This window comes from Magnolia sinica, chromosome 4 (assembly GCF_029962835.1).
Source record: "Magnolia sinica isolate HGM2019 chromosome 4, MsV1, whole genome shotgun sequence".
Taxonomy (NCBI): Eukaryota; Viridiplantae; Streptophyta; class Magnoliopsida; order Magnoliales; family Magnoliaceae; genus Magnolia; species Magnolia sinica.
The window spans coordinates 103,091,845-103,114,120 of record NC_080576.1 but is presented as its reverse complement, the minus strand read 5'-3'; the positions used below and the strand labels follow the sequence as shown (position 1 = coordinate 103,114,120).

General features: G+C 36.4%; 1 protein-coding gene and 1 long non-coding RNA gene across 2 annotated transcripts in view; one reads left to right on the top strand and one right to left on the bottom strand.

The window, feature by feature from the left end:
• LOC131243571 (caffeoylshikimate esterase-like) overlaps window positions 1-22,276 on the bottom strand; it is a 39,027-nt gene that overhangs the window by 3,375 nt on the left and 13,376 nt on the right. The window lies entirely within an intron of this gene.
• Window positions 19,767-20,865, top strand: LOC131243572 (uncharacterized). Its single transcript, XR_009170128.1, has 3 exons — window positions 19,767-20,373; window positions 20,458-20,538; window positions 20,722-20,865. It is a non-coding gene; the product is annotated as an uncharacterized LOC131243572 (long non-coding RNA).

Genomic DNA, 22,276 nt, shown 5'->3' with positions numbered 1-22,276 from the left:
GGAGTCATTGAACTGGTTCGATCCGAGTTCGATTTAAGTTGAGTTCGATCTGAGTTGAGTCGAGCTAGGGCTAGCTTGAACTCGGCTCAAACTCATTTTTGATCTCAAAAAATTAGCTCGACTTGGCTCGAAACCAGCTTCGAATCGAGCTTTTTCGAGTCGAGTCAAGCAAGTTAACCAATCGAGCTCGGTTCATGTACACCCCTGGATATCATGCAAACTATTTATTTTTATTTGGGGCCACCATGGAATATATTTTTCAACGGTAATATGCAAAAGTCAGCCCAAACTAGCCAAATTAGAGGCTTTATGAACAAATTTATGTTGTTCCCATCTTTATGGCCCACCTGAGAATTTTATCAGGCTAATCTTTCTTACATGCGGCCCATATAAGGGTTTTCACATGATGGACGGAGTGGATCCAACACATTCAACATGGTGGGGACTACGTAGCTTGGGTGTTTCACGCATGGCGTCCGGTAAAACAGGAGTTATAGACTTCTGATTGTAGACCGGGTCATATACTCAGATATCATTCATTAGCCATGCTTTAATTCAAACTAAACCATCTAAACCGTGGAACCCAATGTCAAAAGTCCAAAAACAAGATTGTTTGCATAATACTAACCTTTAATTTGTGTACACTTGTTATTTTAAAAAAGATGACTGGTTATCTATTATTTCTAAATTGTCCAATAAGTGTCCACTAAATCGATTGGTTAGCCAATTAAATAAGTGTATTTGATTATGTCTTGGTCCATGGTACATCTAAACTAGTATGTTTAAATTGGACAATTTTATTTGAATTACTTGTATGCCACGTGAGCAATATCTAACTAATTTATAAGTGATTGTATATAATTCATTACATTATATATATATATATATATATATATATATATATATATATATAGAGAGAGAGAGAGAGAGAGAGAGAGAGAGAGAGAGAGAGAGAGAGAGGAATGCTCACCTGAGGACACCAGTTCTGACGAGAACTTTTTTAGAACTCATGTTTCATGATGCGAGCCCAATATATAAGCCGTTCATGTGATGTAGCTCCCCATGAAATCCTAAGGGCCCAACTTTCACCCTGATCCAAAATGGCCCACCAAAGTTTTGGATAAGGGTAAAAGTTGAATCTTAGGGGTTCCATAGGATGCTACATCACATGAACCGTTCGATTTTGGGATCATATAATGCGAGATGAGTTCTAAAAAAGTTCTCACTGAAACTATTGAGAACTCGTGTGCAGGTGAGCATTCCGCACCCTTTCTCTTTCTACATGGTGAGCTCACCTGAGAATTCATGAGAATGTTTTGAGAACTTCTCTCACGTGATGTAAGCCTGTTTTGAGAACTTATCTCACATGACATGAGCCCAAAATGTGAACGGTCGACGTGATGCAACGCCCCATGAAACTTCTACTCCCTAACTTTTCCCAAAACTTTAGTGGGTCATTGCAAACTGAAACAATTTCCTCCCTTCATTTACCTCTCTTTTTGTCACGGCAAATGTGAGATGAGTTCTCAAAAAGTCCTGATGAGTTATCATGAGAACTTTTGCACATGTGATCATGTCTCTCTCTCTCTATCTCTACTTTTGCACATGTGATCATGTCTCTCTCTCTCTCTATATATACTTTTGCGCATGTGATCATGTCTTTCTTTCTCTATATATACATAAGAGAGACATGGACAGATGGACTTGTTGGCCTCAGCCTTATATTTTGAGTCAAAGTATCTTCTCCGAACCTACTTTTGTCATTTTACAAATTGAAAAGTCATTCACTTGATCAAGATTCAGGATGCATTTTAATAGGAAAAAAAAAAAGAAAAAGGAATAAAGGAGTGATCATGTGGGGCCGGCCATGATGTATATGTTTTATGTCCATGCTGTCTAACCATTTTCCAGTTCATTTTAGAGCATGAGCTCCAAAATGAAGAAAATCCAAATATCAAGTGGACCACACCACAAGAAACACTGGTGATTGAATGCTCACCATTAAAAGCTTCTTGGGGGCCACTATAATGTTTGTTTTGTTTTCCATCAACAGGTTGGTAAGGTCACACAGACCATGATAAAGGGACCACACAAATATCAGCTTGATTCAAAACTTGTTTGTACCCCAAAAAGGTTTTAAGGGTGGAGGTTTAATCACCACTGTTCCTAGTTGCTCCCCCCTGAGATTAAGCTTTTCTTTATTTATGAGCTCATGTCCTTAAAATATGTTGGCAATTAAATAAATGAATGACATGGATATAATACACATACATCTTAGTGGGCTCCACAGTCAGCCAACCACCCAGCTTAACAGGCTAAGGTTTGGGAAGAGAAATTTTGGAGAAGGTTTTTACTAGGGTCCATGGCGCCCTTCTCCAAAGTACCGTATGGTGGTTGGTTTTAACCCATGGAATGTAAGATTATATTAGATGTTATTAGTTGTATATTTGTCACGTATAATATTAGCTTTATTCGCGGTATCTATAATCAGTCATGTATAAAATTACTTTAATTAGGGTTGGTTCTAATTAAATCTCATTGTAAAATTTTCTTGTATATACATCATGTAAATTCTTTATTTAAATTTAATTTGGGTGAAGAATAATATAAAAAAAGCAATTGAAATTTCTTCATTTCTGAACATTTCCATGGTATCAGAGACATCATCATGGAGTGCATTTTAAAGAATGATATGAATAGCTAATGTCCTAGATTCTATGTTGTCCAAGCCATGAGAAGAAACACTTGTGGGACAAGCACTTTTATATGAAGATAAATATTCAATTGCCCATGTTAAAAATTAAAGATGGTTGATAAAGCATGATTATAAAAATATAGCTTCTATATAATGGTATTGAGATCAATTTAAATTTGCAACTCAGGGTATAAATCTAACTGGGGTTTCACTTTTGGTGATGAAATCTCAACCTTTCATTATATAATAGTGATATTTTTCAACTTTCAAAATACACTTGACATCTTTTAAAATGTAAAGTCCTTTAAATATTCAAAGTTCTCTACTTTAAAAAACTAATTGTGAGGGTCAAAAAAAAAATTAAAATCACATTATATAAATATACAGGCATTCCAATCGACTAATTTAAGCGAAAAAGGAACCTAAAAAGACCCAAAAAATAATAAAATCTAATTGCATTTTGGATACAAATGTCAGTTACCTCCTTTCTCACTTAGGGGTTCTTTATACTAATGTCTATGATGTCTGGTGTTGGAAAGATTTTCCAAGTTGGAATAATCCTACAAAACAGAGTCAAGATCTTGATTACAATAGGACGGGGCTTCAGTACGTCAGCAACCTGAAAAAAAAAAAAATCCAAATAAATGTCAAAATTATCTCCTTTCCACTATATATACAGGGTTTGGTAATTCTACAAACAGGTACATGTGTTAGTATGACATTTATTGGGGGCAGAGTTCACGAGAAAGTGGATTATTCATATGACCCAAAAATCCAGACTGCACCCTATGATGTGTCCCAACTGAATTTTAGATCTTGATAATTTTTGGGATGCACGGTGAAAATGAGGAGTTACATTAGATTCACGGCTTGTACAGGGGAAGGACATCTTTTTCTGTAGACTTTACAAAGATTAATAAAAAAAAGATTATACAAAAATTGACCCAGGGTTGACAACTAGCTTTTAGCGCCATAACATCTACCCGACCATCCAACGTGGTTCCTATCTATTTGGATGGAATGGTATCCGTGACATAGGTTGGGCTCATTGGGAGAATTGTCTAGAAGACAAACTGGTGGGTCCACTTAGGTACGTCACATATGAATCTGAATATGGAAGTTTGACATTTTCTGCAACCGTTCTTTTTTTTTTCTTTTTTTTTTCCTCTTACAAATTTGGCAGTTTAATTAGTGGACGACTGTGATTTTTGGGTCAAGGAATGCTCACTGAGTACTACACCTAACGAGTGGTGTAGTTCGGAATGTGGATTGGTGTCTAGAAGTCTTGCTATTAACACCAGGGGTGTGTTTGATATTCCAAACCCCCGGTAAATGCAAGTATATATATATATACCGTGCCCAAAAATTTAAACCAGTCCTTTTGGACCAATTTTTCAAGCATAAATATAAGTGCATTTTGAAGAAATCTCACTTTTAGCGCCGAAAATATTCATAGCTAAAAGTCAAATTTTCGTAGCTAAAAGTTTTTAACAACGAAAGTTTCCGTCGCTAAAAGACCGATGTCGAAACATTTTATCAGCAAAGAATTCGAATCGTGGCTAAATGCATGCTTTTTAGCGACGAAAATTTCCGTCGCTAAAAAAGTTGTACAAGACTTTTAGCAGCGAAAATTTTCGCTGCTAAAAATAAATTACAAAACTTTTAGCGACGAAAATTGTCGTCATTAAAAAACTGTACAAGACTTTTAGCAGCGAAAATTTTCGCTACTAAAAAAATTGTTCCATTTTTAGCGACCAAAATTTTCATCACGAAAAAGCTGTACAAGACTTTTAGCAGCGAAAACTTTCGCTCCTAAAAAATCATTTCACTTTTATCGACGAAAGTTTTCGTCGCTAAAAAAACAGCAGCGAAAATTTTCACTACTAAAAATATTGTTCTACTTTTAGCGACGAAAATGTTCGTCGTTAAAATATTGTACAAGACTTTTAGCAGCGAAAATTTTCGTAGCTAAAAGTCAAATTTTCGTAGCTAAAAAGTTTTAGCCACGAAAGTTTTCGTCGCTAAAAGACCGATGTCGATGCGTTTTATCAGCGAAGAATTCGAATCATCGCTAAATGCAAACTTTTTTGCGATGAAAATTTTCGTCGCTAAAAAAGTTGTACAAGACTTTTAACAGCGAAAATTTTCGCTCCTAAAAAATCGTTCCACTTTTATCGACGAAAGTTTTCGTCGCTAAAAAAACTGTACAAGACTTTTAACAGCGAAAATTTTCGCTACTAAAAATATTGTTATACTTTTAGCGACGAAAATATTCGTTGCTAAAAAATTGTACAAGACTTTTAGCAGCGAAAATTTTCGCAGCTAAAAAATAAATTACAAAACTTTTAGCTACGAAAATTGTCGTCGCTAAAAGTCTCTTTTTAAAAAATTATTCTAGCTCAAAATTCTGCACAAAATTCCTGATATACACCTGTTAACAATATATTTCATCATATTCATCCTGATATACACCTGTTATATAATATATTTCATCATATTCACATTCACATCCATCTAAACCCAAACAAGAAAATCCATCCAAACATAAAAGTACATTCATCCAAACACAAACAATCTTATCCACATCACACTCATTCACGCATAAATACATATAAGTTTAACATAATAAACAAATATACAAAAAATCATCGTCTTCTTCCTATTTCGACAACTTCCTTACCACCTACTTTCTAGTCAAGTTCCATAGCCATGTACACTTGTTTCCTTGTCCTTGCATCTTAACATGATCGCCATCTTTCTCTTTTATCTACACTACCCAACATTTGGAAGGATCATACATGTATTCACTGAAGAAGATATGCTCAAAGATTGCAGGGTCATCCAGAGATGGAAGATCATGCTTCTTTCTAGCTTCACACTTCCCTTCTATCATCTCCACTGGCACACTGAGTGTTTCTGCACTGTAATACACCTGCCAATTGAACTAAAAATCATGTGACATCATTTCTACTAGTCACTGGAAGCAGGTATATGATTTGTGACTCCATAACATGTCTGTGGGTTCTCTATGAACTCTAATCACAGAGTGATACCCAAAAACCTGACACACTTGGTGGTCAAACTACAACTCAATGCCAACATGGACTGGCACATCAGCCACTTTTGTTGTAACAGGAATTGTTTGATAACCATGATGAAGAAGAATACTTTCCAACAAAGAGCTACCAGTTAACAGCCAAGAAACTCACCTCCATCGTAACGTGGCAAGCCAAAAGTTGATAAGGCATGTACTTATAGCCACTGCAAAAAGAAAAAATGAAAAACTGAGTTGTAGCTTTTGGATTTTCTCAATGACATCATATCTTTTATTCAAGTCACAATACAAAATAAAATTCAAATCTTTCAAGGCATGATTGAGTTTCATCGACTTAATGCAAAGATAATCTACAAGCTCAAAACAGAACTAATCACAGGTTCACCAGGCTAGAAATAATCCATTGATCTAAATGCATCTTTTACGCTGCATTTTGAAACACACCTGAATTGGATTGCAATTGTTCAGTTCAATTACGTGGCAATGATTGAACTGTATCGACGGTTAGTGTTATTCATAATGGAGTACAAATTGCAATTACATTCCTTTCTAGTTGAACTTGGAGTAATGATCACACAATACAAATACTATGATAGTTTCAAATTGGTCATTTCAGCTTCACTGAAATGATTATTGCATTTCTAGATGATAGCATGTCCACACACAACCATAACCTTGCATATACTCTTACCTCGAGCTGTCCTCAAACTATCCATACATATTAACTTTGGAATTCACTTTTAGTCGAAGAAATTGAATGTTAATCTATATGCAAATAGAGATCATCATAGTTCCAACACTTATGTTCCTTGAATGAAAAGAAAAAACCATTGAATATCATTCAAAATATAGAACATGAAAGCAATGAAACACAAGTTCTTCTACAATATTTGGTGGTAATGTCAGTTGTATTAACAACATGCCTGCACTGCAAAAGTTCAATACAAACATTCTACAACAGAAATAACTTTTGTTTTTAAGTTGAGACTATGAGAAACTCTGATATGACTGTGGTACTATCAACATGATCAAGAGATATGGGAGCCAATGGAATTTAAAAGATATACTGTAGTTACTAGAAACCATATCATTAATGAAGTATATAACATAAGTGCTTTTTTTTCACAACAGCAAAACTTCATAAGGTTGTTAACATTACTGAGAACAGAAGTTGTTAAAATTTTAGGAGAGCTCCAATAAAGAAAACCTCGAAGACATGACAAACTCAATCTTCCTTCAGTGAGCAGATAAGCAACAATTGTGATTCCTTTATCTTAGCGATAGATTGCACCACCGAACTACGAAGAATTATGATAAGATCTACATGTAAGAATTTTTCTTTCTTCCTCTTTCTACAAGAGTGTTTCATAGTGACCATAGGTTTTGGATTAAAACTATATCGTTAATGAAGTATATAAGCCACTAAGTTTCAACAGGCTTTAAGCCAGGATTGACTTTACTTCATTGGATATTGCATCTTTACTTCCAAATAAATGAATTCATTGTAATGTAAATCAATTGGGCACAATTCAAACCCTGTAGTGATCAAGAATTCCATTGGGTGGCTAGTAGAATTCCACTGGGCACAAATCAAACCCTATAGTCCTTTCCTATCAATTGAACACAAATCAAACCCTATAAATCAATTGCTCTCCTAGATTACCACCATTACAATTTGTGAGGCAGCAAACTGTCCAAACTTCATCATTGATTATCCTTCAATTTTTGCGATTGTTCCTTTTAATAGAACAATTTATGGAAAACATTAAGGCCCTTCCAATCTAAACCTCACATCATTTGCATAGAATAAAGGCAATAGATTTCAACCTAAGGAATCTTGCGGGAGTAGCGTAAGTTTGCTGTTTCTGTAAGGTATGTAGGTATTTTTCTGAGCCAAGGCTACAATCACATCTCCCAAACAGGAAAGAGACCGATTGATATGCTGTGCTTATTTTAGCCTATCTCCTGTTACTTTCTGATTTATCCACCCTCTCACTTCCTGCATTTTCTAACCATTTAGTGTCACCATGCTGATAAAGTTCTTCACTAAACAGTAAATTTCACAACAATCATCATCAGGACAGGAACAAAACAAATTCATAGAGAAGTTACTTATTGAAATTACCAACCTTCATAGAGAAGAAGTATGGGAACAATCGTTGCAATAACAAATTCATAGAGAAGTTACTTCCGAAGCTCACAATTGCTGCATCAACAAATGCAGATTTCAATATATATAATACAAAGCCTGCACCAAGAATATAAAAAATGAAAAATGTTTCTTACTTTTCAAGAATTTGGTTGCATTAGGAAATGCTTTCAACACCTGGAAAATAGACCAAATAAAGAAAAAGAAAAAAAGGTAAAAAATAAAAAATAAAAAATCAGCATATAGTGCAATATAATCTGCAAAGTTTACAAAATTAAAAATGATAATGGATGACACTTCAAGCAAATAAACATATGTCAAAATATTTATGGAGAGAAATTTAAAATAATAATTAAAAAAAAAACATAAACACGTCAAGCATTTATGATGCAAAATCCTGCACCAATTGAACTTCATTTATGATTACTGAAAATCAGTCCATGCACAAGTGAATCCAGTGAGAAGTTGTGATATGCATACCAAGGGTATCATATAATGGAGCACAATAAATCCCATGAGCATTGCATGCCTGCAGAAGTTATGCAACATTAATAAGAAACACAAAAATCTAAAAAGGCGGCTCAAATATAGAGTTTAGAGGTGTGTTGAGCATACACATGTATAACCTAGCCCATCTAAATGCCACCACATGTGCCAGCCAGGCACAAAGGTGTGAAATCCTATATATGTGAACATAGGTTCATTCCCAGTTGATCTCATTTTAGCAAAGATAATGACAAGAGCTCCTAAATTCATACATAAAAACAAAAGAAGAGGAAAGGAGTTCCTACCAAGTGAATTTAGAGGTTTTTCCCTTTTATCAATTGGTATTCCTTAATACGTAAATACATACATATATACATGCATAGATAGACATGTACACACGCTCTCTTTCCCCCACCCCATGCATGTGTGGGCACACACACACAAGAAATGTCCACGAGTGAGTTTCAGCTCACAGGGGGAAATGCTTGCTTGTTTCAAAATACACATTGGTTGCTAGACTCAACAAAAGCACAAAGACTTTCGCAAGAGAAAGAAACACCCGAGGGAAATGCTAGATGGTTCTTTGCAAAAACTTGGAATCTGTGGTAATATAGACAGAAGAAGATGGAAACTATCTTGACCATGCGACAGGGTACAACTAACCTTAGAAATTCGAATATAAAACTTGCATCTAGAAACCTTAAATAAAAAATAAGTATAGGTTTAGGTTATAAGTATAGGTTTAGGTTGGGTTATAAGTTAAGGTTTAGGGATTTGAGTTTAGGTTAAGGTTTAGGTTTAGGTTATAAGTATAGGTTTTGGGATTTGAGAATAGGTTTAGGTTTAAGTTATAAGTATAGGTTTTGGGATTTGAGAATAGGTTTAGGTTATAAGTATAGGTTTAGCTTGGGTTATAGGTTAAGGTTTAGGGATTTGAGTCTAGGTTAAGGTTTAGGTTTATGTTATAAGTATAGGTTTTGGGATTTGAGAATAGGTTTAGGTTATAAGTATAGGTTTAGGTTGGGTTATAGGTTAAGGTTTAGGGATTTGAGTTTAGGTTAAGGTTTAGGTTTAGGTTATAAGTATAGGTTTTGGGATTTGAGAATAGGTTTAGGTTATAAGTATTGGTTTAGGTTGGGTTATAAGTTAGGGTTTAGGGATTTGAGTTTAGATTTAGGTTATAAGTTTTGGGATTTGAGAATAGGTTTAGGTTGGGTTATAGGTTAAGGTTTAGTGATTTGAGTTTAGGTTTAAGTTATAGGTTTAGGTTTAAGTTAAGGTTTAGGGATTCGGGTTCGGGTTCGGGTTTAGGTTATAGGTTTAGGTTAAGGTTTAGGTTTAGGTTATGGGTTTTGGGATTTGAGAACGGGTTTAGGTTATAAGTATTGGATTAATATTTTCTGTTATATAAATTTTTAAGACTTAGTTGGACATTTAGAAAGCATTAAGACTCATAATTTTTTAATACTCAAATTATTTCTTAATATCACGAAGTCAGGCCAGCTCCAGCTCCTCCCTCTATGCCAATAAAGCATAGGAGAAAACTCCAATATATTGTATATTCCACCAAATAGTAGTTTCTTCCCCCTTTTTTCTGTGGGTAGGTAAATTGGGATCACACCTGAGACCTAAATGTTGCGTCAAAGATCACCATCCATGGAGCAACATGATCGAACCAACTCATAGTTACTATTTACTACATTCATCCAATTGTTAAGCGAATTTAGTGGACCCACATATCTTACTCCACTACCTGAAAATACACATCGCAAACGATTATGTAAGAATACAAGTGATACAAATAGAATACATCAAAAAAATAAAAAAGAAGAAAAGAAAAAGAAGACTGAGGGAATTTCACCTTTGCCTAGCTGTAGGTTGTAGCAGGTTGTTGCAGGAATAAATGAGTTGCTATCTATAGAACTGCAAGCCCTTAACAGTGGTGATTGGTTTTCAGCCTTTCATGGATGAGTTGGAGATGTAGTCCTGCTTGTATTTTCTTGGGATGGATATACATTGTTGAGCCCATTAGTGGATGGACTACATTCGAAATCTTTTACATTCCACTTATATTTCATATGTTAGTTACCAAAATCTTCACTTCTTTGTTATTCCCAAAAGAAAAGTAGAATAAAAATTGTTGCAATCTTGCATGGTTATAGGACTTAAACAAGCATCAACCAATCCTACACGACTACCCAGCTTCGGGACAGAAAGCGGGACATGCAAACTACCTGATTTATCAGCTTGGGAACAAAAGAAGTGTGGAAGAAAACAGAACATTATGATAGAATAATTATGTGAAATTAACAGCTACAAATCAATAACAATAGAACAAAATTCCAACAAAACTGATTCAAAGCTTGCATGCAATGGCCAATATCTCCAGACCAAATTCATATGTAATATGCCAATATCTCTGAAACCACTTTTTTTTCCACCCAATCAATAACACTGCATAGTTCCCCTGCTACAACTTTCCCATTGAAACTGCTACTGAAAAAACAAAGTGCTCTTTTGAAAGAGAATACCTCTGCACCTTACAAGTGCTGAAATCCATTGCAGCCCCAGCTGAAAGTAATCCACGTCCATGGTGATTGCTAAAATGTTGGAGACAGGTAGCCAGATCGGCATAAGGACATTCAGAACTGATCCACTTCAGTTGGACTAGTACCAGCATAATAGACTTGCAGATGACACTTACAATAGAAAGCACTTACCGTAAATTTAGTCAAGTCCATGACTTAGGCCCATGAGGATGAATTTCCTGTGACAACTTGGTGCCCATGAGAATGAACTTCCTGTGACAATATGGCACCATGTCAAAAGAATGGCAGCACACTAAAACCCTCATCCTATAATTTGAAAACAAAATCCAAATAGGAGGTGAGATAGAAAGGATTATTAAAGCACACCTGAAACGACCATATGCATCTGCAAAGTCCAGACCACTAAGAGGATGGGCTAACGATGAACATGTAATTACCGAAAAAATAAATTTCCAGATTCAACATATGTGTGTCCCATTTTATGATAGGATTGACCTATCTTTGGACAATGGCATGTTCGTCATGGACACCACTACTTAATACTCGACATGTTTACCATCTAACCATTTATCTTTAAATTTGGATAGTGACTATTATTCATTTTAATCATCAAGATATGTCCTTTAGACAGCAGATTAGTAGTAGGGCCCACAATTTGAGATGTACAATAAGTTTGGCAGGTGAACCTGAGCCGAAAAAACAGAGGAAGGGGTGGATCTTTCACAGACATTACACTGGGAAACACCTAACTTGCTATGCATTAGCTTTATTCCACACTTGTGTGGGCTTAGCAAAGCTCTATCTGTAGAGATACATGACATATTATCTTCCTGACAAAAAATACATTATAAGTATGTATGTGTTTGAATGCAGACCACGCCATAGGAAGCAGGCGTGAAGCAGTGCTGATTGAATGCCCACCATTAAAAACTTCTCCAGGCTACAGGAGTTTTGGATCAAGTTGATATTTGGGTTTTCCCTTCATCTAGGTTTGTGTGACTAATCAACAGGCTGGATGGCAAACGAACATTACAGTGGGCCTTAGGAAGTTTTTAATGGTCAGCGTTCAATCGCTACTGTCTCCTGTGGTGTGGTCTACCTTTGGTGTGGTCTACCTCGACATGATGGAGGGAGAAAGAGAGAGAGGAAGAGAGAAACGGAGAGAGAGGGAGAGGGTGCGAGAGAGACAGACAGAGAGAGAGAGAGAGAGGAGGGGGTGCGAATCGCATACATTCCGATGCGAAATTTGAGAAACTAAAACCTCTGAAACGAACACCCAATGGAAACGGAATCTCGCCCGAAATGGAGATCGAGTTTTGGGGTTTCTTGAATCCGAAAATGAGAGCAAGAGAGGGAGAAAATGAGAGCTAGAATCGGGTTTTAGGGTTTCGGTAATCCAAAAATGAGAGCGAGAGGGGGGGAAGATATGAGAGCGAGACCGGGAAAATGAATTTGGGGTTTAGGTTTACGCACAGTGTGCGTTTTACACCGTTTGGCCAGTGATGCTGGTCGGTGCTCTGTGGGCCCCACTATGATATACGTGTTATATCCACACCGTCCACCCAATTTGAGATATCATGTTAAGTCATCGGCCAAAGAATGAGGGAGATAAAAATCTTTAGTGGACCCCAGCTCCGAAAACAGCGGGGAGAGTGATTCCCACCATTGAAACTATCATAATGCCCATCCATTATCTTTTGGGCCCACTGAGATGTGGTTCACAAATCCAGCCCATAAATTATGTGTGTGCCACTTGGATGAGGGGTCATACCAAGTTTCAGACGCATCCAATTTTCAGGTGGGGCCCACTAATTTCTTTTATATGTTTTAGGCATGTCTTGACATGATTTTAGATGGTATGGCCCACTGGAGTTCCGTATACGGAAGATTTTTGGGATATACCATAATTTAAAGGGGACCCATCAAATTCACGGTGTTGATGTTTTACACAAATCATGGTGGGGCCCACACAGCTTGACCTCATGGGGAGTTCCCATGACCTCCACCGTGAATAACCTTTTCCATATATATTTTATATAATATATATATACACACACACACATAATATTTTTTAAAATATAAAAATCTATGTATATTGTAATTAAAATCAATGGCTTTTGATGCCACGAGTTGTCTATTGAAATTAAATTCAATGGTTCGTGACCACTTAAAAATGATAATTAAGTAAAATGAGTTAAGCTCATTTTTAATTGGCACACAAACGGGCTCCTAAGAGTCCAATTTCTCAATTAGTGGATAACATGGAATTTCTTATTGTGCTAAAGTTTTGTATATATAGGCCTAATAGTTTGTTGATCTAAACCATTGGACTTACTCCCCATAATGGATGGATCATACCCAATTTCTCAATTAGTTGATTTGAGCATTTTGGATGATTCAACCTTTGATGTGGACTTTCCATTCATTCCATACAATAATGGGCAATGCTCTTGAAAAAATCACAATGATTGGATCATGCGAAGGAATGCCTAATATATTAGGCAATGATTAACAAAATAGTTAGTAAAAATATACAAGTTAAATTAACTAAGTAGAAAAAATTAATAATTATTGATTTTCATAGCTATATGTGGATACTTCAAAACCATTTTCATTTATATGATTGAAATAAGAAAATACCAACATAACTTCTTGTATTTTTTTTTTGTAAGTTTAAAATAAATAAATAAAACAACATTACCCACGAAGATTCCAATCTCCTCATATTGTTTGAGATAGGAGTTTTGGATCACGCGCGTGTGGGGATGCCGTTGACACGGTTGTAAGAGCACATGATGTTGCTAACGTCTCCTTACTTCACACACATCTCGAATGGACGGAGGAACGTTTTCACCATGTCTTGCTCAATCACCTTTAAAAAAAATATTTAAAAGATACATTTATGGGGAAGATCCAGGACATTAATCAGGGATACCACATTATGAACTTGCCCGGGCCAAGTCTGCTCATCAGTAGGCCACATTGAATTATGGTCACACAAACGTAGTTTTGGGACAACGCAACCATTAGCTTGATCCAAAACCGTTGTGTGCCGGCCCCAAGAAACAGTGTTGATGGAACATCCACTGGTGTGTGCCCCAAGAAACAGTGTTGATGGAACATCCACCACGATTCGGGATATCCTTTAACGTCCTAAAAGATCCCACTTAAGATCTTTAGAGGATAATATCGAATCCCGACGATCTTGAGAACCACTCATCTCACGGACATCCCAGATTACAGCCAAGATATCAGCCGAGAGTCTTCTTGAAATTGTATTCTGATTCTCTTATAATTATATATGTACCTCCCACTATCCAAGGTACGTTCACTGAGAAACCCTAAATACTTGACTAATATTTCTTTTTTGAAGATCCTACCATACTCTATAAAACCTCGACACTGACTTAGGCATCGAAGAGTCCCCTGTATTGGCCACGGTCTGCTGGAAATCAGCACCAACACATTTCATGTACTCCCATCCAAACACAACTAGTAAGTCATTTATTCCCAATTCATTTACCTCCATTTTCATTTTCCATTTAACTTCATTTATAGGCTACCGTATGTGCCCTATATTTGATTTGCAACCAAGTACTTTTATCTTTTCAATTTTTTGATGCAAGTAGACTCCTCGAACTTCTTCTCTATGTGGAGCCATCAAGGAGCATATAAGTAGGTATACTGTGTAACTGAGTTGTTGTAAGGCCATTGCAATGGCATTGTAAAATCCATATCACACATGTTTGCTGGTTAATGTTATGATGTGAGACGAAAAATCTCGAGTAGGATATAACACTAGGAAATGTACAATCACCTACCATTGCAACCAATTACATACATCTGGACGGGCCCCATGGTAAGGGCCATCACTACCCAATTCGAGTCTCAGATCAAGCTGATGTTTGTGTTTAATCCATGCTATCCATCTATTTTTAAAGATCATCTCATGACATGAGACAAAAAATGAGGCACGTACCAATTTGAAATGGACCACGTTACAAGAAAGTGTTAAATGAGCGTCAGCCATTTAAAACATTCTGGGGCCCATAAAAGTTTTGAATCAAGATTATTTTTGTTTTTCCCCTTCATCTAGGCCCATATGACCTAATAAACAAATTAGATGCCAAATAAACAGTACAATGGGCCTTATGAGGATTTTAATGATGGATATCTAATCACTATTGTTTTCATGTGGTGTGGTCCACCTGATATTTATATACCTCTCAGTTTTGAGTCCCACCTATGTTTTATATCCACACCTTCCATCTATTTGGAGAGATCATTTTAGGGCAATATCTATAGTTAAATCCAGAGCTCCAGTGGACCCTAACAAAGAAAATAGTGGGGACAGTGACACCCACCATTAAAAACTTCTAAAGGCCACGAGAGTTTTAGATCAAGCTGATATTTGTGTTTTACCTTATTTCATGTCTTTTATAACTTTTGAACAGGTTAGATTTCAAATAAAAATTATGGTGGGCCTTAGGATAGTTTCAATGGTGGGAATCACTCTCTCCAGTGTTTTCTGTGGTGAGGTCCACTACATGTTTTTATCTGCCTCATTCTTTGGGTCACGCTCTAAAATAATATCTCAAAATGGATGGACGGTGTAGATACAACACATACATCATAGTGGGCCCCACAGAAATTGGTAACGTCACTTCAGTAGCCAACTCGCTACTCAACCTGTATCTAATCCGCGTCCGGCGTCCAGCGTCCAGCAAGAACCTCTCCCCCCCTCTCTCTCTCACCCTAATCCTCTCCCTTTCTCTTTCTCTCTCTAACTAACCGGCGTTCCCCTCTCCTCTCTCTCTCGCCCTAATCCTCTCTCTCTCTCGCCCTAATCCTCTCTCTCTCTCTCTCTCTCTCTCTCTCTCTCTCTCAATCTGTCAATAGCTAAACCCTGCCCATGCACGCCCTCGGTCTCTCTCTCTCTGAAGCTCGGTTGACAGGGATTTGTCGAACGTGAGGTCTCTCTCTCTCTCTCTCTCTCTCTCTCTCAATGCCGATTTAGTAATTTGGGGATTTAGTAATTTATGGATTTTTGATTTGATGAGGACCCTCATTTTGGGATTTGGGCATTTTAGGGCTTACAGATTTGAATGTGGACCCCGAATTGGGGTTTTTCTGATTTTACAAATTAGGGATTTGAGGATTTTGGGGATCTGAGGATCCAACCAGAATTAGGGATTTCTGATTTTACAAATTATGTGGTGTAGTCTTCTTGAGCATATATGATATGAATAGTGGTTGCAATTTCTTCAATCTTAGATCCATTTCGTGATGTTTCTCTTCAGATTTGCATATGTGATTTGAATAGTGGTTGGAATTTCTTTCATTTTTAGTTTGTTTTTACTTGAATTTTGTTGAGATGGTTAGCATTGGATTCTCAATTGAATAAACTTCCCTGGATTTGTTGATTTCATTGGGTTTTCACTTTTGATTCGTGGAGCCCACACCCGGACCTTTGCTTTGAATATGGACTACTCCTTTCATCAATTTCTTACTGAATTTAATCCCTTAAATGTTTTACTGTGTTGTTCGTATTTGACCCTTAATTCTTGATATCATCTGGAGTGTTTTTATTACTAGAAAACTATAAGTATGGAATGATTTTTGTATTGAATAAAATTTTCTCTCTTGTTAGATACATAGATTTTAATTGTTGGTGCATATTTTTGTACTACTCTATCCAACCAATGTTTTTATATTCTTGTTGGAATAATTCCTTGTTGTCTATCATTTATCTTTCAATGATTCATTTGCCAAATTTGGTGGATTACTCTTATTTTATGGTGCAGATATTGAACTGGATTAATTCTGCTGTTAACTATCAGTGCTAGTTTCAAGATAATTGGTAGAAAGTGCCCTTTGATTTTGAATTTTACATTGTTGTTTATAACTGTCATCATGAGGGCTTTTCAAGGACTCGGACAATGTTTGTATCTATTATCTTTATATGCCAAGTTGAATCTCCTGTCATCAGCAAGTAATCATGCAAGAACATTATGTCCTCAATGCATGATGAATCAATTTCCATCAGCATACCTGAGACTCGAGGTTTGCTAACCCCTCATGTATCCTCCACTGGTCCACATGCACCTCTATTTGGGGCTCCACATGCCAACCTGGCAAATGTTATCTATGTATAACGTGTGAACCAGTGTAGATCATCTAGCCAGAAACTCAAGCTATTCAACTGTCAGGTCAGCTGCACAGGAATAGGCAGATTTGGTGGCCTTGAAAACGACTGTCCAATGTTTTTGTTCATTTGTGGCTGGCCTGAGTGGTTTTCTGGACTGGCTTTTGGCTGGATAATCTACACCATTTTCCACCTGATACGTGGCCTGGATGTCATATGCACGTGCCCAGTTAGCATGCATAGCCACATGTGGAGGTGCCTGTGGGGCTAGAACCTCGAAGTAGAGAGCAAACATCTCTTTATCTATTGAAACTTAATGTTTTACTGCTATGAATTTGTTCCGCTTCATTTTATGGGTTTTGTATTTGGAATGTGCTGAGATAATGTTACTGGATTAATTATAATCTGGGTATTTTTCATTTTCTATTGTTTTTATGGGTCTTTTGTTGTTTTTTATGGGTACATATGGTCCATTTAAGCAACGCCACTGGATGATTGTTTCGGATTTCATACACATTTACCACATTTAGAAATGGTGACTTTGATACAAAAAAAGAAAAAAAAAAAAAGAAAGAAAGAAAAGAGAAGAAAAGAAAAGAAAGGTAACTAGTAAACTTCTTATTGTGTTCTAGGTTTTATCTTTCTCCAGCAGTTGTTTCATGAGAAACCCTTGTTTGGATTCTCATGTTGATGGCCAGAAAAATCGGATATGGATAATTTCTGATCTGGGTGTTTCATTTCGAAACTTTTCCATGGGGTACTCTTGAAAGTGTGCATGGGGGTGTAAGAGTGCTTGTGTTCTCACATTTCAAAAAAGAAAAGAAAAAAGGAACCATTAATCAGTTTAGCTTGTGTTTGGCTCAGCCTCTGAGAACATTAATATGTGATTTTGGATTTCTACTCTTACACTATTAGTAGAAAATCCAAAAACAGTGAAATGATATTCATGTGGATTTGAAAGAACTCTTTTGTTTTTTCCTAATACAACACAAAACATCCCCATTTTGTGATTTTTGGAAATCTACTAAGAGTAGAAATTCCAAAATCACGAATTAGTATAGCCACAAGTGCAGCTTTTCACTCAATTTTAAATGATGAAAATGTGTCCTACTATTATAATGAGGACAGAGCCCACAAAATGTAGTTATGTTTCTTTTGACTCCAACTGAGTGTAAGGTGGTTTCAACATGGAGATCATTTGAATGCACAATTCAATTGAACTGTGTTTGGCTCAGCCCATTAGAAGAATAATTTATTTAAATACAGGCTTATGGACAAAAAAAAAAAGCTCTCAATTTAAATACAGGCTTATGGATCATTTTGATGGCATGAGAATGTTCAGATTTGCTTACATTGCAGTTTTAGAAAGAAAAAACTTACCAACAGAATGTGGTTTAATTGGTATGCCAACAATTTATTTTGTTCAAGGAGGAGGTTATTCCAACAGAGTATTATTGTTTAAGAATGAGGCTCTCCCGTCCTGTCCAGCAGAGGCAAAGGAACTTTATTAAACCATTTTGGTTTGTACTTGAAAAGCAAGCTGCTTTTATTCTTGTCATGGATGATTTGTTTGGATGCACATAGTTGATTGCAAGAATATGATGTTATTAAAAAAATCTCGTCTCTTGATTGAGCTGAATATTTACATTCATTTCTTGTGTGTGTGGAAAGCATTTGATATATGGGTGTTCAGTTGAACATAATTGCAATAATTCGATCTGTTGGGTCATCCATGTAATCGAAAATTACAGTGAGTCTACGACTCTAAATTGCAATAATTGCATTCTTCGGTCATAGCATTCACTTCTAATTCCATCCTTCGTCGCCTTGCCATTCATCTATCTCAACATCCTTGTTTAGCTACACTCATTATATACACATTTTGTTGTCTAACATTCTGTTCTATAAAAGCATGGCTGATCTGACAGCTGTCCTATTATTATTAGTTGAAGGATGAACTTTATTAGAAGGCACTCAGGTCAACGACTCATGCTCAAATCTCCCTGATTACCTAACAAGCAACTATACACATTGAGCTTCTACCAATTGGAGGGTAGTGGCTTCAAATTCAATATTTTATTTTTATGTTTTTTTTTTTTTTTTTGGGAGCAGAGTGCATATCTTGATTGTCCCCCCTCCTATTTTTAAACTAAACAAATCTTTGATCATAAGTTTGATAATTGCTGTGTTTAGTGTCTTAGATGTACTCTCTCTCTCTGATGATGTGTTGTCACCACGTGTGCAGGCTTTGTGGGGGGCTTTTCTGTTGCTAGTCAAGGAGTAGCTCTTGGTGTTTGTCCCATGCTTGCTACAGGTTCATAAAATGCCTTTCTTACATGTTTTCTTCTACTTGCGGATGTGGTAATGTCTTCTGAATTCGACCCTACTCAGTGTAAGTATGAAATTCCATAGAATTTAATGGTATTGGTGTTTGTTTACTTTTTAATTGTCATTTCTATAAAATATTGCACTTTCTTAGCAACTCACTGCAGTTCTGCACTACTTCTTTCTTCACAGGGCACTTGAACTTATATTAGGAGTAAAGAAAATTCAACAACTGCAAAGGAACCATTATTCAATGGGAAAACTGAATTGGACCAGCTCGACAAGGTAATCTCTAGTCCATCAAATTTTTTGTTCATCTCTAATCTTTGCCACATTGGCTCAATATGTTCATCAAATTTTTTTAACTGAATTGCAGACATAAATGTGTTGCCTTTAGTTTCATATGTTTATCTCATAAACTGGAAAAATTAGAAGAGAGATTCTTCTACGTGTAATGAACTTGAGGAAATGCACCAGCCAGTAGACAGACCAGGTAATGGAGGATTGATGTCTGGTAGGCAGCTGGTTATGAGTATTATGATATTACTACTGCTGTGTTATATATGAGATGGAATTAGCTGGCTCGTGGCTGTTATATATAAGGAGGATAAGCATTTGCTTGGCCTAATAAACTGTACATGTGGGGCCCACCTTTTTTCAGATTTGGAGCAGTTTGGAACACAGCAAAGGTAGAACCAGGATCTATTGTTGCTGTTTTCGGCCTTGGGACTGTTGGCCTTGCAGTAAGTTGCCTAAAGATTTCTTTTGTATTTTGTCCCTGACCTGAGAAGTAACACTGCCTGATTTTTGCACAAGAACATCCAATCAATCTGGTTCATCTAATGAAATTATGAAAAGCTGGGATCTCATACACATCTTCCATATTGGCATGTGTGGCTACATGTGGATGGGCACAGCTCCACACACGTGCAGGCTTAGTAATCATCTGTTTCAGGTTAACTTAATATGGTATTGATTTGTGTGGTCCTTGTATATGATATTTGCCTCTACAGCATGTGTAACTCTTAACTGCAGTAGTGTAATTTATGTCAGTAAGGAACTCTTCAAGGAGCCAGTACGTCTGGATTTGTTTGCAGCCAATCCATGCTTTGAAACCCATATCAACTGAGAATAGTAATTTCACATCCCAAGCTTAAATTTGGATTGCGTCAGTAATATTTCTATAACTTTACTAGTTCTCATTTTGTTATATATGACCCAACCAAATCTAATTGAAAGTTCCTTGCCATCCAATCTTTGGCCATCTTTTTCCTAGACAATTGATATTTATATTCTTTTCTTATCCGTCTTTTGTAGGACATTGACAGGCAGGTTAAAAGCTTCGTTCTGTAAGGCTTTTCACACATCTTCCATCTATGGCAGAGCTTATGAAAGTAAAGTTTGTATCTCACAACTGTTGGCCCCACTTGTAAGTTGTAATGTGTATCCCGACACTAAAACCCTATGCACTTGTAAGTTCTCTTTTTAAAGGTGCAGCTTGTCTGCTACATGTGCTCTTGCACGTGTTAGCATGATAGACATGCTGCGTTTCCACAAGTTCACCATAGATGAGTCTCTGTCCTATTGCACTGCAAGATGCCATGTTTATTATGTCCCATTGTTGGAACTATTGGATTTGATATGTTGGATTTGCCAAATCACATTAGCAAGGTTCATGGATGCCTTCTTAAGGTTGACCTTTGGGATTGTATTTGCTAATTTCTTTATATATTTACCTTTCTAATTTTCAAGAACCTGTGCATTCTTAATGTGTATCCTGACCTTTGGGATTCCTTGCTTGTAACTATCTATCACTATGGATGATTCATCCTCCATTCATTAGCTGTCATTCTGAAATGTTTTTCATGCAATTTGTGTTATTCTGTTGGGAGATTTTAGCATTGAAACTTTGAGGATTTTCTACAGGGGAGTGGTTTACGTAGATAGTGGGCAGTCCATATTTTAGTATCTCAATTCACCTTATACTCTTTTTTTTTTTTTCCTTCAGTTCCAAATCCCTTTTCTTCATGATCTCTAGTAGTAAATAACTATTGCATTCCTTCTTTCAGGTTAACAAACCAAATCTTCCACTTGTATCGCGATTTTTAGGCTTTTTGGAAACAACAGCTTGTCTGATACATGACTGCCATCCCAAAAAAGCTATAAACTTCTTAATGTGTATGTTCATATGACTCATTTGTACTGAACTTATAGCTTTAATGTGTATTTGGATGCAATATTGAGTTGAATTCCAATCTCTAACTTTGATACCAATTAATTTCTTTTTGCTATTTTGTTTTGTAGGCATTAGGAAGGGATGAATGGGAGTTAGATGGTTGGATTATTTTTATTTATTTATTTGTCTTGTTTTGTAGGCTTTAGGAAGGGATGAATGAGAGTTTTGATGGCCCACCCTGCAAGGTACTCTACATGTATGCTTGTAGCATATGTGCAACGTAGCAAAGACATTCTTGCATGCTTTTTCAATGTTATTTTTTTGAAATCTTCTTGACTTGGCATATGATTGGATCATCTGAATATTAGCAAATCCATCTTGAAACTAAGTTGCCACTCTCACTTGAGAATTTTACATTTTTTGCTCTTAGAAACTTAGAAAAAAAATCCAAAAGATAACAAAAGTGAGTCTATCCAAAGACTGGTGCAGCCACAATGAAGTATGAAATTTTTATTTCAATGTGTTCTGGTAGAAAGGGTTGGGGCTTAACTTGAACCAGGGAATTAGAATCTGGAAGCAAGCAACAAGTTTTATTGATTTTCATAACACTTACTAATCTTAAAAGGCACGTGCTAGCATTTATTTCACATATGGCATCTCTCATTGCTGATTTCTATTGGCATTATCTGATCTGAG